The sequence below is a fragment of the Otolemur garnettii genome, unplaced genomic scaffold (assembly GCF_000181295.1).
Source record: "Otolemur garnettii isolate 467f Iridium unplaced genomic scaffold, OtoGar3 scaffold00028, whole genome shotgun sequence".
Lineage (NCBI taxonomy): Eukaryota > Metazoa > Chordata > Mammalia > Primates > Galagidae > Otolemur > Otolemur garnettii.
The window spans coordinates 10,116,459-10,128,996 of NW_003852423.1; the positions used below are offsets into that span (position 1 = coordinate 10,116,459).

Genomic DNA, 12,538 nt, shown 5'->3' on the forward strand with positions numbered 1-12,538 from the left:
TACAATTGTGTGTGTGTGCGCACATGAACGTAAATGCCTGCTTTCCTCGGTGATGAAACCAAGCAGCACACGATATGGAAGAGCATCAAGGAGCTTCTACATCAGCCCTGACCACGAAGAGTCTGTAAGGAGCTATTTGGAAGGGAAGGTAACTGCTGGTGAGTGAGGCTAAGTGACAAAAGAAAAGGCAGGAACATGAGGCTCTCAAATTCCTCTCTCAGGGCTGGAAGGGAAATAATCTCTTTATGGAAAGGAGACCTTCCCCTTCTTCTGCCAACACTGTTTGCCCGAGGAAATCCTCCTCATCTTCCAAGGCTCTGGCCCATATAGCACCTCTACCATGCATTGTACTTTACATATTTGCAAATCTGTTTTATCACCCCACTAAAATGCAAGCTCCTACAGGGACCAGGTCTTAGAGGCCATAAATCCTTAGCCAGCGCTCTGTAAATAATCAGCACCCATTATGTTATACGCTGAATAAACAAACGAATGCTCTGGATGGAGTAACACAAAGTGCACAAAAATAAGCAACCAACTGAAACAGTTCTGACCAGGAGAGTCAGACAGATAGGAGAGGAAAACACACACACACAAGACTGTACCAGGATATGTGGTCATAAAACACACATACTACCAGGCACAGATGTTCTGAGAGCTAGAGAATGATGCGAAATTCAGAATAACGAGGGAGGGCAGATAGAGTTAATCTAAGAAGGTTTTAATGATGGATGGGAACCACGCCAGGATTTGAAAGGGGTGAGCAGGAGGAAGAATTCATGGGCAAGGGCAGGAAATCTAAAAATGGCTTCACATGTGAAGCAGAAGCACAAGGGAGCAGTCTGTGGGTACCATGGAGAGACAAAATCCATCAGTTACAGAGATACTTCAGCAGCGTGCTTCTGAAGCCAGACAAGGAGGCTCACGCCTATAGTCCTGGCAGTTTCGGAGGCCAAGAGTTCACTACTAGCATAAGTAAGAGCAAAACCTTGTTCTCTACTAAAAAATAGAAAAAGTAGCTGGGTGTGGGTGCTGTGGTTGCACAACTGTTGTCCCAGGTACTCGGGAGACTGAGGTGGGAGGATTGATTGAGCCCAGGAGTTTGAAGTTATTGTGAGCTATGATGATGCCACTGCACTCCAGCCTGGGTGGCAAGGGAAGAATCTATCTCAAAAAAGAAATAAATATAAAAAGAGTGGTTCTAAGTCATGGGCAATTTTGGGCATCCTCTCCCCACACAGATATCTGGCAGTGTTTGGAGACACCTTGGAGGGAGGTTGCCCACAGTATACAGTGTGCAGAGGCCAGGGAGGACACCAAACATCCTGCAATACCCACACAGAACAACAACTACAACTAAGAATCATGTGGCCTAAAATGTCAATAGTGCCGCGGTTGAGAAACCCCGCCTTAGAGCCACACCCGTGTCATGAAGAATGGAGCTGTTGCTCCTGAATTGCTGCTGGGTGATAATTGCTGCTGTTTTCTGTGGTCTAAATCAAGAGGCCAGGAAGCAACAAAAGAAAAATAGCACCGAAGTGGTTTGAAGCTGGACAAAACTCTGGCTTTTTAAAGGAGCCAAAGAAATGGAATTCTTTTCAAAAAAAGGCATACTGAATTCTTGCCATGTGCGTGTTGGTCAGGGGACGTCTTAAGAGAGTCGGTTCACAACTGAGCAAGAAAGATGAACACATTTCACGGTTAACAACAATCCAAGACAGATCACAACGTGTGTCAAGATAGAGGCATACACTAACTGCTCTAAAAACGTGACATGATTCTCTGTCGGAATCAGAAAAACCTCTTGAAAGAAGAATTTCCATGACCCTTGAACAAAATCTATAGCTTCAAGGGGTGAGAAAAATGGTGAATCTGACTTAGAGAACTATTTGAGCTGGTGAGCAGAAGTGGAAATGAACAGGGAGCATGGAGAAGTCCAGTTTGGTTGGAACTCGGCAGGAGGCTTGAAATATTAAGTGCTTACACTTAATTCTTCAGGCAATGAGAGACACTGAAGGTATAGATGATATGGTCTGTATTTTAGGAAAAACAAGTGGTGGTATAGAGGATGGGGGGGAAAGCTGGGACCAGAAATGTCAGATTTGCCAAAAGAGAACTGAAAATAGAAGATTTTCTTATGTTATAGGTCAGAGTGTCTCATTATCAAAAATAAAAAAATAACTGGAAAGTGAAAAGGGTTTGGTAGATAAGAAAACGAAATCTGTTTCTGATGTGTGGTAAGATGTTTTGCAGAACCAAGAAGTCTGTACCTCAAAGAAAGGAGAGATAAGGGACTCGTGACACAGATAGAAACCGAAGTGCTGAAGAATCCCACTGTAACACCACACATTCCAACAGGGAGAGGAACCAGAGCATGCCCCTCAAACCCAAACAATCATATACAGTAAAACCCCAGCTACCCTGATTAAAAACGCGGTTATCATATAACCCAGCCAATTACTGACTGAGAACTTACTAGGCCCACTAGAATTCCAGCAAGGATAAAGAAAAGCCAAGGTTGTAATTCATTTGAAACCAAGTGAATGGTTCATTTCACAAGGGAGTACAAAAGACTAGGGGAAAAAAGAACTGAGTTGAAATTGGCCCTGAGTTAGCTGATCTGTGATCTGGGTCTCCAAGGCTCACTATTATAATCGTCCTCTCCTTGGAAACCTCATCCCCACTTTTTGGTGTGGCTTAGGATTACAGTGTAACTCAACACAGGTCAAACTGCCTGGGTTCAATACCAGCTTTGTAACTTCTCTAAGCTTCAGTTTTTCTCAGTGGCAAATGTTGTTATGGACAGTACTTTCACACTGGGGTTGAACTGAAGATTAAATTAGCAAGGTGTTAGGTGTAGCTATTGCTCAGCTCTTTGGTCCGTGAAGTGTTTTAAAACTGAAGTCTGCTCTGCTGAGGATTATCTCCATTTTATCCCCATTTTATCTGGTATGCATAGAAAATATAGGAACTCATCACTCAACCTAAATGTGCCAGGGTTTGCTGGCTATGGTCCAATACTCATTTTCCCTTTTATTGTCCATAACACTTAGGAACATGATGGCTGCCTTGCATAAAGACCATGCCTCCAGGCTGGGTACAGTGGTTCACGCCTGTAAACCTAGTCCTCTGTGAGACAGAGGTGGGAGGATCCTTTAAGCTCAGGAGTTTGAGACCAACCTGAACTAGAGTAAGACCCTGTTTCTATGAAAAAATAGAAAAAATTAGCCAATTGTTGTGGTGGGCACCTAAAGTCCCAGCTACTTAGGAGGCTCAGGCAGGAGGACTGCTGAAGCCTAGGAGTTTGAGGTTGCTGTGAGGTAGACTGAAGCCACCGCACTCTAGTCTGGGCAACAGAGTGAAACTGTGTCTCAAAAAAAAACAACAAACAGCAACAACAATCCCCATGCTTCCCAGCAGACCTTGAGCCAGGTGCACCCACGTGACTAAGTCTTGGTCAATAGGACATAAAGCTTCAGGAAGCCTCCTGAGAAGCAGGTGCCTTTCTTTGTGGTGGCTTTCCTTCAGGCTGATGGGGAAAATGAATGACTAGACCTCCTATGCATACTCTGGATAGGAGATGCACTTGGGAAGAAAAGTCTTACGTGCTGGAACAACACAATAGGAGCCTGGATCTCTGACCAGGGCCTCACGCTGCTCCTGGACTGACCCCCTCCATACTTCCTTAAAGGGAGAAAAACAAATGACTCTTCCACTTAAGCAAGCCACTGTTATTTGGTAGCTTTTCATGAAAAACTAAATCTTAACCAAAAAACAAAATAATCGAAATGCTATTAGTTCTATTTTGTTGGGCTAGAAATTCTGATCTAAAACATAGAACATAAAAACACAAAAAATTCTGATGCTTTGTCTTGTTTTTCTAGATTAAAAAAAGACTTTAAAAAAATCATACTAAACTCACAGAAAGAAAAAGAAAATCAGAGTACAATCACACCCACATCACCACAGTCCCTATGGTTAACTCTAATTTGAGATGGTTAAAAATGGAGAAAAGAGGAGGAGAGAACCAGGATGTCAAATTACAGCTCCTCTGGTTGCTTTAAGACTCTCCAGAATTAGTTATTAGTGGGCAATAATGAAGCAAATTGCACATGCATATTACTTCTGAGTTATGAACAATACGACCAGCAGTAACCTTTGAAGCTGTCAGGATCTTTTCAGGCAGGCAATTAAAGTGAAAAATGAGAGTGCGCACAACTTCCATCACCCAATACCATGCGTAATAACACCACCTACAAACACTGACACGGGAGTGGGGCTCGATCTGAATATTTATTAATGCAGATCTGTTTGCGTTTGTTCCTATTCTTTTCCTATAACCCATCCCTGCCAAAAAAAGTTTTTCTCCCGTTAAAGGGCAGCTCTGCCGTCTCACATCGCACTTATCTGAAACCTGCATACACTGTGACATGTCTCCTAAGTGTATTGAAAGAAATCTCCTTCCCTCTCCTGTGACTGAAATACAAATTTAGGATAAGCTTGGACTCTAGAGGAAACAAGTTGATAAGGAAGCAAACTCGGGGAGAAAACTCAATTTAAAGTATTTTCAATGTTACAAAATCATCAAGATGAAAATAATCAACAAGAAACCATATTTAGAGAGTGTCAAGTACACACATTAAGTATTAGGTACAAGGCATTGAAGGTCCCACTACCTGCCCCCAACAAATAAATGTCCCAGCTCTCAAGTGGACTAGACTCCAGAGGACGTAACTTATACTGGCCTAAGAATGATCAAGTACAAAAATATCCACTTTTTTGTTAGCAAATAGGAATCACTGCTGGCATGTTTTGTGATTTATGCACTTGGAAGGAGGTTAGAGAAATGGCAGGGATAACCAAGAGAGAGGAGCCTGGGGTGCCTGCTGGAATAGGTCTTCCCACACCGAGAAGAAACACCATTCTAGAAGCCTAAGGCCTGATGCCTAAGTATCTGCGGGTCTATCTCCAGTGGTTTCAGCCATTTCTGTACCGGAAAGTGCAAGTTAGTTTCATCCAGTAATGTTAAAAATATTCTGATGCCCAGGACCCATCCATCCTCAAAGATTTCAAAACACAACTGAGTTTGGAAATTACTACTACACATTCTAAGGCAGCTTGAAAACCAGAAAGGGGACAGAGAACTGCTTAGGAAAGTTATTAAAACAAACAGCTTGCATGTTTCTCCAAACTAAAAAGGGAATTGTGAAACTGGAAATCAATCATTAAAAATGATTTAAAAGGTTTATGAACAAGTTCAGTTTCCAGTGGAATCTTAATTCAAACTTCACTTGGAACATAGGGTTATTCTCCCCTCTTCACTTTCTATATTAAAAATATTAAACTTGGTAATTATGCAGACAACTCAGCAGTTTCATCTATTCAGTAAGAGTGATATGATAAGACCTATGACTGTGAACTATTTAGATTTTGGTCATTGATTTTCCTCACGGTTACATGACTAAAATTACTAAGGCTGTATCACTTGAGTTATTCCGTGGTTCAGAATTTTCTGTAAGTCAGACTGGCCTGAACCAGTGTGGTTTTCCTGTCCTGTTATTATTCACCACAGTAACAAATCCAAGTATTAGTTTTGTATTTTGGAAGCCAGTTTTGTCAAGTATTTGGCAAGAGAAATCACCTTTATTATTTCCCATCTCCCAGAGAAGACAAATCAGTGCTTTAAAAAAAAAAAAGCCACAGGAACAAAAAGATTGTCGCACAGAGTGACGGGATGGCTCTTCCTAAGAGTCATCAAACCTGAGTGCACGCCGGGCATAGCTCACTCCGGGCGATGTCTGATCCAAGAAGCTCCACCTGGCCGGCAAGATCGGGCACGCTGTCCCCATGCCCAGGAGGCAGCCAGGAACACAGCCTTCGGCTCCTGGGCCACAGAGGTTATGTACTAGTTGGCGATTTACTGCTCCTGAGTCTGTGCGGCCTCTGCGCTCATTCCGCTCGCTAATGAGAGGGGTGCATGCTGAGCTGTAACTCAGACTGATCTCGCTGATGATGTGAATTTGGACGTCTGGGAAGTCCCTGGACCTTCTTAGTTATCTGGCACCTGGCAGATGGCTCCTGACAATCTTGGCTTCTATGGAAAGGCTTCTGGGAAGCAACTCTGGACTTTCTGTTGCCCTTTTTATTTTAAAATAAGCCTTTTATTTCTTTAGAAAGCCACATAATACGGTAGTTGCTGGCATGGTCTGCTATGTTCTAACTGTGTGACTTAAGCAAGTTTCTCATCCCACGCCTGAGTTTTCTGATAGGAGCTGTGACTCACCATCTTCCCTACACAATGTGAGGTTCAGAGGATTAAGATAGTGAAGCCATATACAGCACAGATCACAGGGCCGGTACATGGTAAATACTTAATAAACTCAGCTACTACTAAATACTATTACTTCAGGTGGTCAGGTCTGAAAGCAGTCAGTGCTTACGTTGTGGGACTACATTCGTAAGCAATCAGTGGTTCTCAGACAGCAATAATAACTGATAATAAGGATATTACTACTGCCGCTGAGTGCCTGCTCAGTGTCAGTAGAGAAGAGGTGCTTTCTGGGTGCAGTCCTCAGGAAAAACCCTGCAAGGGAGACATCTCCTGCCCCATCTCTCTTCCCAAAGGAACACAGGAGGCTCAGAAAAGGCCCAAATCCCACAACCAGGAGATAAGGCCTTAAATCCAGACGGTCTAACTTCAAAGTGCGTACTGTGTGGCTGTACACGCTGCATTCAAGGAGTACAAATAACTTGCTTGCTTTACAAGGATTCCTATTCAGTACAGTGCTCTCAAATTAAACTGCCCACCGGACTTTTCTCTACTTTTTAAAAGGCAGTTTTATTATATCACTTCCATAAATGAACATATTTTATAACAAAATTAAGCATTATGTAACTATTAACATAAAAAAATTTTATTCCTGTACGGCCCAACATCATTTCACACATCCCCAGAAGCACACTGAGAACCTTCTAGGCACCCTGCCTGGCACACTCTCCGTCCTTTAAGGGCTACCCAGCCATGGCCATGGGATTTCAGCAATTCTACAGCTCAGGGGCAGATAAGAGAATGGGATTCCTAATCTTTCCAATAATGTTTTTTGATTGACACCGTCTGAATCTAGGCACAGAATTATTTCCGGGCTCTGAGGGTGGTCTTGGTGCCATCAGGCAGCTCTCCAAATTAAGCGCTTGGTTTCATAACTAAGGTTCACTTATCAAGAATCAGCACGAGTTGACCAGGTGACCAACTGGATGGGGAAGTGTACTGGTGTGAGCCATTTCTCTTTCCTTTTTATAAAAGACCTCCTTTTCAGAGTACTTTTAGGTTCATAACAAAATACAAGAGATAACCCATCCATTCTCCATCCCCAGGCACGAACAGCCACCCCCACTGTCAACACTGCCCAGCAGAGTGTTTCCCCCGGGGCTAAGAAAGCACAGGCTGGACGGAAGCGCTGGAGTGCTGCGGAAGCACCAGGAGGAAACATGGAGACAAATGATGACGAAAATCAGAAGCCATGAAAGAGACTGAAACAGCGCAGTCAAACAAACCTGCATCTCCTCCTACAGTTCTCCTCTGGGGACTGATTTTAAACACACCAGAGATTCCAGTCGGAGTTCTAACTAGTTCTAGTTTATGGCTTTTTGAAAACTCAGTTTCCTTACCTGTAAAATGGAGATAATGATATGGCACCAGCACCCCCAACAAGCTTACAGCAAGGCTCACAGATTTTAATTGAGGGATTCCAGAGTAAACCCGAAGGCCCCACCGCAACTCCCAAGGTAAGGTGGGCTCAGAGTTACTACTTCTCCAACAGAAGTAACCCAATCAGCCACATAGTTACTCATTAGTCTCTTTGGCAAATAATCTGTGGGAAGAGAAGACTTAAACTATACACTAAAATAGTGCCCTAAATTATTTAGATAAAGAACTTAGATTATATTTTTCTTTGCTATCCCTGGACCTTAAAGAGTGTGCATATACAAAAAGAGAGAGAGAGAACACATGGATTACAATTTTTCCCTTGGAAGAGTAAGACTTTCATTAGAAAGTTCTTCAAATATTCTTCCAAAGAGTCGTATGTCTTTTCAGCTGAGATAGAAACCTGTTTGGCTAGCTTTCAGCTGAGTTTATTAAAAACCATTCTGACTCATAAGAAACTATGTGATCAACTAATTGGTTTATGAGTAAAAGGAAGGCCTTTCAATTTATAAACCAAAGCACATTTAAATGATTTTATCACACATTCAACCCAAATGCAAAGCTTTCCATTATGCTTTAAGCAAAACAGACATTATCAAAGTGCTCCTGAGACATCAGATTCCTCACAGAGGTTCAGGAGGCTCTTGGGATTTGGTAAATGTTATCAGCTGAGTTTCAGAAAATGAAAGGCAGAGACTCTGATGGATTTTCTCAGCTTACGTGAGATGAAGTTTAATAATCTAGACATGGACTCAATGCCATTCAGATATTGAGTCTTCATTTCTTTGCGGTGTGGCTTTAAAAAGGAATGCTGTGGGAACTTATACTTTAAAAAATATATACGTCAGTGGCTGAGTATCTCCAGCCAGCCCGGCCATACCTCCCCTCCTAAGTCTGCCCTCGTACTGCAGCCAATGATGTAGCTCAGTCTTTTTCCAGCATTTCTACTGTAACCCACACTGCGAAGCACATTTTAAATTGTGACCAGTATACCCCTCCACAGATACAAATATGCAAAAGTTTCATAGGCTATTACTCAACTACACGCAACACTTTCTGATGATACCACATCATTCTGTAACTGGTTGGGACCACATATTAAATTGATTTTATGACCCAATAACGAGTCTCAAATGACTATTAAAAAAAATTCAAACTCAAATTCAATTTGTAATTGCTACATTACAAATCAACAAAGTCGTGCATTTAGCCCACTCCCACGTGTAGCTCCTTACAGCTTATATGATGAAAGAGTTAGGTAAAATATAGATTATTTATAATTTGGTTCCATCCACCAAATTCTACAAATGATCTTTCTCTAGCTCTTTACACACCACCTACACTCCAACAGCTTCCAACTCCTTCCCATCCTCTGCACCTGTCTTGTTTGTACACTGACCCTTTTTAATGCTGTTTATTCTGGCTGCCCTTGTCTGCTCTGTTCTGCACCGTAAGAACTGCTTTACAGAAACTCTCAGTTAGGTCATCCAGTAGGAGGCACCAGCAGGAAATCAGAGGGCAGAAGGAGAAGGTAGTAGTCTGTTTGTTGTCCGCTCCCCCAGTGAAGCGCAGTTTGGTAAGTGGTTGCTACACTCTACTTGGGGCCACAGCTCCGGGAGGCAACCCCTCTCCAAGGCTGCCACCTGGTCCGCATCCTGGTAACAGTGTCACCTCCCCATCCCTTTGGCTTAATGCTGTGCTAGGTCCTGGCGCCTCATCATCTCTTACCCTGCCCACACCCTACAAATAGTCCCTGCATTTAACCAACTCTCTTTTCCTCTCAGGCCCATGACTGATACGCCCTTGTAACATATGTTGTTTCCACCCATTTCTCTGTAGTCACCCTCAGGTCTATTTTCCAAAGTCCACTACAAAGGTTCCCCCTCTCCAAGCCTTCCATGAACCCTCATGGTAGAATGTGCCTCAGTAGACAGGTCTATTAAAAGATGAACTGCATTTTAAAGTGCTTCTGTTCCCAACCGACTCAGCGTCTCCAAGGCCAGCACTCTTGTTTCTCTTCTGTCCCCAGAGCTTAGCACAGAAGCTGGCGAGTAACTGTGATCACTGAAATCATCAATACATGAATGAAAGGTAACAGGATTCTTAATTATTAAATGACATCACAATTATGTGCCAGGTAGTATGGGGAGGGGGTAATCTTACTCTACAGAGTAAGATTCTGTCAGCCTGGGTAGAGTGCCATGGCATCATATTTGCTCAAGGCAACCTCAAACTCTTGGCCTCAAGTGATCCTTCTGCCTTGGCCTCCAGAGTAGCTGGAACTACAGTTGTGTGAGACCACGTCTGGCTAGTTTTTCTATTTTTAGTAGAGACGGGGTCTCCCTCTTGCTCAGGTTGTTCTCCAATTCCTGAGCTCAAGCAATCAACCTGCCTCCACCTCCCAGAGTGCTATTACAGGTGGGAGCCACCACCTCAGGCCCAGGCAGTATTTTCAGATAACAGTGTCTATAGAGCTACCTCGTCTGAATTCCCCATCTGGGGTGATCTAATGAATATTCTCCAAATGCAACTGCTGGGATCCAGCTAGAGACAACCATTGCTGTCTATTGCACTGTGAACCAGTTATCTCTGGCAGTAACTAGCTGGCCCCCCACAATCCCACATCACCTGGCAGGGTGTTTTCTGCTTATTATGCTAATTAGATTTTACTTGAAAGATGTAATTATTGCTGCAACCCAAGGAAATAATTAATGGCCAATTTTAGTGGGCAAAATATTCATTAATCAAGTCAACAGACAAGAGACCTGCAGAGTTTAAGAAAAAGGTCCTTAGAGAGAAGGAAAAAAGATAATCACCTAGAGAGCTCTCCTTTTCATAAATATAGGTTAAATCTATTCAATTATCGTCTCTAGAAAGTTTACATTTCAGATTTAGTCTAGTGATTCCTAATGAAGTGTAGGTTTAAACTTTAGGGCTTTAAAATGCATCATACAATTAATTATTTAATCATTTTAAGGCATAAAAGGGTAGTGAGAATGAGAAGGTGCTAATTTCACACGTGGGCTCTTTAAAACACTTCTTCATGCAAAGATTTCTGAACACTAACTACATACAGCAGAGACAGGGAGGGAGAAGGGTGTTATGATGAGAACACCATTCCCTCGCCACTGTGTGTTCCCTTCATCTTCAACCCTTAGAAACACACAGCTTCCCAACATGAGCCTGAGAGGACATTTTAAGTTCTACTAACACCTTGGTAATCAGAGCCCAGGGAAACATTTGCCCAAAACCAACACAGTGACACAGACACCACACCGGGTCAACCCTAAGAGCATGGCCTCTCATAAAAAACGATAAATAAGGCTTAATGTCTGAAGCTCAGTAGTTAGGGCGCCAGCCACATACACTGAGGCATGCAGGTTCAAACCTGGCCTAGGCCTGCTAAACAACAATGACAACTGCAGTAAAAAAAAATAGCCAGGCATTGTGGCAGATGCCTATAGTTTCAGCTACTTGGGAGGCTGAGGAAAGAGAATCGCTTAAGCCCAAGAGTTTGAGGTTGCTGTAAGCTGTGACGCCAGGGCACTCTACCGAGGGCGACATAAGTAGATTTAAAAAAAAAAAAAAAGATAAACAACCATAAACAAACCCCTCCGGCCTCTCCCCCACCCAGCCCTCCTTCTCAAAGCCCTTTTATAATATTTGTGTCCTCAGATTTATGTTGACTGTACGCTGCCTAGACATGGCTCCCCTGACATTATGACGGGCTTAAGGGGCAAGAGATGCCTCACAGAAGGCAGAAATCAACTGACAGTAGACTTTACTTTTTAAACCAAAAATGTTTCCACCTTTTCATTTAATTTTAAATGTGAACGACCATATTCTAGCCTCGACATGCCCATAAAGCTGGTTCATAGCCTAGGTAAAAAAAATTTTTGTTTTACATAATGTTCACCATCCACATCTTAACAGTCTGGATGCTGAAGCATTTTTCATTCAGAGTAATGATCTTCAAGAGTAAAAATAATATAATTATAACTTAACTACTGGGTCAGCTAAATCACAACCAGAAATGTGCTGGTCTGTATTTCATTCACTGTGTCAAAAAATCTTCGTTCTGGACTATCAACATAGCACTAAATTTTGATCTGTCATTGAAAACAGGTCGCTTCTATTTCTGGCTTATGGCATGGTAACAGGGTACAGCAATTGGCAAAGACAGCTAATATTTCACATTAAATCTCCCCACCTGACCTTCTGAATCAAAAATGGAGGACTCATGGGTAGGAATTATTTATTATGTAAACACTCCCTTTTCTTCTTTAAAAAAAAAATAAAGAAACAAAACCCCTCTTAATCAAAGCATATGAAGAAATAAACTAAAATTCCTGGTAAGAAAATTTGTTACTGATAGGACGGCCGCTGAAGGGTGTGGGGTGCATCCTCTCAAAGATAGATAGGAGGGTATGTGAGTGGTCCTTAGGACAAAGCCAGAATAGGCATTTCAAGGGGAAGGAGGACCACAAGACTAAGAGGCAAGTCTGGGTGTGGCCTCAGCTGGCCCTCTGGCATCCTCTCTCACTAGGCTAGTGTTTTTCAAACTGGGGAGGGAGCTTTGTAAAGTAGTTAATACAGCACCAGCAATTCTCATTTAATTGATGTCAGATGAAAGTGAATTCACTCCCCTAGATTAGTAAGCGCTAAGAACCCCTGTGGTATTAAGCCCCTCCCCACGCAATACCTTTATCTGTGGGGTTTTTTATTTTTTGGGGGGTTTTTGGCTGGGGCTGGGTTTGAACCCGCCACCTCCGGCATATGGGGCCGGTGCCTTAGTCCTTTGAGCTACAGGCACCATCCATCTGTTTATCTTTT

At 42.7% G+C, this 12,538-nt stretch overlaps 1 protein-coding gene across 1 annotated transcript in view; it reads right to left on the reverse strand.

Moving 5' to 3' along the window:
* JAZF1 (JAZF zinc finger 1) overlaps window positions 1-12,538 on the reverse strand; it is a 344,775-nt gene that overhangs the window by 154,079 nt on the left and 178,158 nt on the right. The gene's annotated exons all lie outside the window — the stretch shown is intronic.